The following is a 5117-nucleotide window of genomic DNA, read 5'->3' as shown; positions in this document are numbered from 1 at the left end:
GCCCTGGGCCTCTTCAAGTTAGGCAACCTCCACTGGCTGCCAGGGAGATGTATGAAATTCCCAGAGACGAGAGAAAAAAGCTGCGGGCAGACAGGGAGCCTCCTAAAGTGGGAACCACGGAGATAAACTCATTATCGACTGGCAGACAGGAAGAGCAAGGTCTCTGGCCTGGAGACCACGGGTCCTGAGAGGCCCGCTGCGGAAAAGGACAACCTGTCCAGTTTCTTTACGGTTATGGGAGCAGGACAAACATCTAAGATTCCCCAAACTTCAGTCATTTGAGTACCACTCTTCACGACTGTTTCCATCCCTATCTATACTATAATTTAGGAAGCACTTTTCTTTACAAGATTTTGGCATTTTAAATATGTTTACTCCGAAAGGAAACTTTATGTCATTGTGAAATCGCACATTTAATGGAACAGATTTTCCTAATACTAACAAAAACACGTAACTACGTTCATCCACGTGCCACCTCAGATCATCGCAGTCACCCCCAGTGGTGCCACCCACGGTAGCAGCTTTGGAAAGCACAAGCCATCCCTGAGAGGACAGGGTTCGAGCCCAGACCGACGAGGCTTTCTCCTCCTCTTCCACCTAATGGAGGGTCCTGCCGAGGGGACTCACCTGGAGTCAGCACTCTCCCGCCCACGGCCTCCGGCAGCCCCTCCCCTCCCGGAGACCATGTTTCCTGTCAAAACAAACCCTTGAGGGAGGGGACGGCGGAGGCAGAGACAAGCGCCAAGGAAACCCCGGCAACAAACCCAAAACACACACTGCGAGCCCCGCCCGGCCCCCACGCCGGCTCAGTCCCCCACTCCGGCCGGGCCGGGGGGCGCGGAGGAGGCGGTGACCCCTCCTGGAGCCCTAACGGGGGGAAGCCGCTGGCACCAGCCCAGCAGGGTGTAAACAGCGGCGAAGCGCCCCGACCATGCCACCTCCCGGGCCCGAAGCCCGTGTCCGCCGACACCCGCGGCCACTGGGCGCCCGCGCCCCGCTTCCACGCGGGACGGCGGTTCGAGGTCAAACAAGGGGACGGGGGCCAGAGGGGTGGCCGGGAGCAAGGAACCGGGATCGACGGCTCCTGACCCCGCCGTCCCAGGTCAGAGTTCCGAGAGGCGGGGGAGGCGCTCGGGCTGCCGGGGGAGAGGTGTCCCCTGCGCCGGCCCTGGCCTGTCACCTCAGAGCCGGCGACCCCTCCCCCGGGATGGATACGCACCGGGTCCTACAAGCAGACAGGAGGAGGAAGGCGGCTGAGTGACCCCGGGTCAAGGGTCTCTGGGTGTCCCCTCACCGAGTACAGCACAACCAACTCGAAAACTCCCAGCCCGGCGTGTCCCCCCCACCGTCCACATGCGGGATTTAAAGGGCCCTGAGGGAATCTAGGGAGGCAGCCACCGCGCGGCCGTCACAAAACCGGCGAGCGAGGGGACGGCGGCACGGCGGAGCCAGGGAATCCAGGACATTTCAGCCTCCGATAGCCGAGTTCTCACAGATTCGACCTACTTGAGACAACGTTTTTCTCATGTTCGGATCAGAGAGGCCGAGGAAAGCTTGGATTGGAGAGTGTTTGGGATGCGAAAGGGAACGGTTCCCCCGCGCGCTGCGAGTGGTGCGGTCCGGGACTGCTAGGGGCGGGGAGAGAAGTGTTTACGGAACTGGGGCAGCCGCGCCGCCCGGAGCTCCGGGCGTTGGGGGCGGGGCCTGTCGGGGCGCTGGGGGCGGGGCGAGGCCGCCAGCCGAGCTAGTGGAGCGCTGGACGGATACCTTGGGCCCTAGGGGCCCACCAGCGTGGAGTATGTCGTAAGCTCCCGGCCGCCCGTGGAACATTTAGTGCTGGCACACCCCTTATCTAGACGGCGCAATCCAGACTCGGTGCCCACCCTCACACTGTCCACACTTACAGAGACAACCGCACTAACAACGTTGCTAGTGGGCTTTCCCACGCACATCAGCGACTAGCCGCGTCATCTTCGTTTGTGTCTACGCCTCCACGCAAACACGGGTCCAGATTTGCACCTGGACGGGGCGATTAGCTCCTGAGAGTTACACCCACCCAGGCTGTCTGAAGACTTCGTGTGCATGCGTAAGATAAAAGCGTCTTACTTCCTCTAGTGTTCTTGGCAGCACCTATCTCTGGGAGAGGTTTCAACATTGGTTAATGTAAATAACCAGTCCCAGGAAGCTCTGTGCGGTCAGGCCTTCTGTTCAGCTCTTGTGGGCGTGCTTCAGGGTGTACAGAAACAAGCTTCCCCCAACCACGCACACCAAAACCATGTCTTCTGCCAGGTGTAAATTGGTACAGTATTACTTGGGAGATAGTTCCAAGCAGGAAGGTTAAGTGAATTTTGTATAGACTGAAGTATTTCTGTTTAGTACCGAAATCATGTCTGGATTGTGGAGGCAAATTGGCCACCATCATTCTAGAAAAACAAAAAAAGCAATATTTTAAAGAAGCGTAGAAAGCCAGTTGTTCAGTGGTTACAACATGGAAGGACTTCTCTGGGGTTCAAACTCTGGCTCTGACATTTACTACCCACGAGATCTTGGTCAATGGAGAGAACAATGATAGCTATCTCATTGGGTTATTGTGAGGATGAAGTGAGGTATGCTTAGTGGTGTACACAGTAAGCACTTAATAAGTGTTAGTTATTTAAACCAAACTAACCAAACTTAGCTGGTGATCTGTATAAACTGTATGTGTCTCCTTTTGCCTCTCTTTTCTCTCTTCTCCAAATATGCACAACTTGATACTGATCAAGAGATTAAAAAGAAAATGCTGTCCCTGCCCAGGGTTCTTTCCTACAAACATGCTCTTGTTTATATCGTTTGTTGGAATAAGCAATCAGGATGACAGAGCCTCCAATTTCAATTCTTGCCAAATAACAACCACCACACAACTGCCATCACCACCCTAAAAACTCCACAATGGAAAAATTAACCAAAAATATCCCCCAAACTCTGTGACAATGACACATCGCAGCATTGCTTCCTTTGTTGGCCTTGTAGGAACTTGTTAAGTATTGTTTTGTGCTATGATATAACTTGGAACAGGTGAACATGAGTCAGGGTAGTTGTCCATTCTACCTGGGTGACCAGCTGCTTGACCCTAGGCATGACACTTTATTTACAGCTCAAATACATGACTCTCAAAGCCACAAGGAAGTAATTTTTGTCAAAGCAAGTTTCAGCATGTGCTGGGGTGAGAACCTTGAAGTGGAAGAGGTGGGGTAACATCAGAGACCCAAGCTGGGAGGAAAACAGACCCTGGAAACACAATCTTCTGTTACCTACACGTTAAATAACTTGCTATCTGAAAACGGTTTAGTGAATTACCTGACCAACTGCCCTCAGCCTGGCTTGAGTATAAAGCACTTTGAAAAAATAGTGCTGTAAAATATCAGGCAGTTCCCTTAAAAATCGGGCTTATATCACATCCTTTCTCAGAGAGCTCAAACAGTGATAAAATTAAATCCTCCCTGCTCAGGTTATGTTCATGACCTTCTGGAAAAAAAAAAAATCTGAAAAGGCAACATCTTAAGGATGTAAAATAATGAGCATTTTGTTTGAAGAAGACTCATTATTACAACTAATTTTTCTAACTTACCTTTTGTGAACTCATAGTAATACAGATTGTTTTCCCCCTATAAATTACATGATAGACCAAATTTGGTCTATCACCCTTGGCAAAAAACTAAGGACAGATCAAAATTTTTGCTTGGCAGAGAATTATCAATACTCATTTTCTTTTTACACATCCGAAATTTTAGTTTTAAATTACAATGAATCCTTGGGAAAAAATCAGAAAGTACTAAAGTATAATTGTAATTGTAATATGGATTACAGTTATAATATGCAACCTCTTAACCACTTAACAACTAAAGAAACATTCTAAAAACAACAATAACAACAACAAAAACTGGGTGTATCTCAGGTCTTATGAACCATTTAAGAAATTTGGAAGACTAATTTTGACTGGATATGATTTTAACCTTGTAATATCCCTTTGGAGCCTAACTCCTCACATAAGATGTGACTCTATTGTGAGTTAAAAAAAAAAAAAAAAGGAATTGAATTTTTTTTTTTTTTTTTTCCCTATCCCTCTTAAGTGCTAGAGAAAGGGCCAAAAATCAGTATGGGGAGTTGGATGTGGGCAATGTAATAGAAAGCAGAAGGAAGAAAAAGAATTTCGCTAATATACATACTAGAGAATTGGGCCCTGAATGTTAAAAAATTAGCTGCATATCTTCTGCTCAATTTTACTGTGAACTAAAACTGCTCTAAAAAATAAAGCCTATTTAAAAAAAATTAACCACAACTTCTTGGCAAATTTTGTTGTTTTTCCTTTGATCTTGAAGATAAGGTAGATTTAGGTCATTGACCACTTCTGACTATTAACTGATGCTTGATCAATTTTCCAAAGCACCAAAAACAATTTTCCCCTGACTCTACTGAACTGAATTAGTATAAAATTAGAGGTCATTTTTCATTCTTAGTGCTTGTACTCTCACATTTAGACACTGCCCACACCCTGACCCTGTCAGACATCAAAAAGACAAACATTCTTAGTGTCTCCCCTGACCCCTCCATGGGCCCCTTCCACTTACCTGGACACCACTGTAGTCCCCTGAGAAGCAGAAAGGAGAGTGAGAAGCAGCAGTGAGGACAACCCTGGGCAGGAAGTGGGAGGGGCCAAGGAGAGCTGGAGCTCAAAGGAGCACCTATGGGAGGCCAAAGAAGCAATGGCTCAGTCCCCTGACCAAGACAGTCACTCTCTTTAGCCCACCTCTGGGCCAGCAGGCCATCAATCATTTCCTAAATCCTTCCATGGATGAACATTTAAAATCCATGGAGTGGGGAAGAGCTTCTAAAATAAGACGCAAAATCCCGAAAACATGAAGGAAAGATTAAGAAATGTGACTCTTTAGATACAATGTTCAACATAAAAATACGAGTTATAGAACAATGATTATGGGATGATAAGATTTATGCTAGAGAGAGTTTACACTAAAGACAGTATATATGTATTTCGTATATATGAAATACATAGAAATGGACTAAAAAGATACTTTCCTAACTGTTTAGGAGACAAGCTAGGAAATGTTCTATATATATTT

The 5117-nt window shown here is 47.6% G+C and overlaps 1 protein-coding gene across 1 annotated transcript in view; it reads right to left on the bottom strand.

The window, feature by feature from the left end:
• TCP11L2 (t-complex 11, testis-specific-like 2) overlaps nt 1–1359 on the bottom strand; it is a 48165-nt gene extending 46806 nt beyond the window's left edge. Inside the window, exon 1 of the mRNA XM_012644695.1 lies at nt 1220–1359. The gene's annotated coding sequence lies outside the window, so the exon portion shown is untranslated. The remainder of the gene's footprint in view (nt 1–1219) is intronic.
• Between the last annotated feature and the right edge of the window lie 3758 nt (nt 1360–5117).

Source organism: Propithecus coquereli, unplaced genomic scaffold, assembly GCF_000956105.1.
Source record: "Propithecus coquereli isolate 6110/MARCELLA unplaced genomic scaffold, Pcoq_1.0 Scaffold218, whole genome shotgun sequence".
NCBI lineage: Eukaryota > Metazoa > Chordata > Mammalia > Primates > Indriidae > Propithecus > Propithecus coquereli.
The sequence above is the reverse complement of the archived record's forward strand: the minus strand, read 5'-3'. Positions and strand labels throughout refer to the sequence as shown.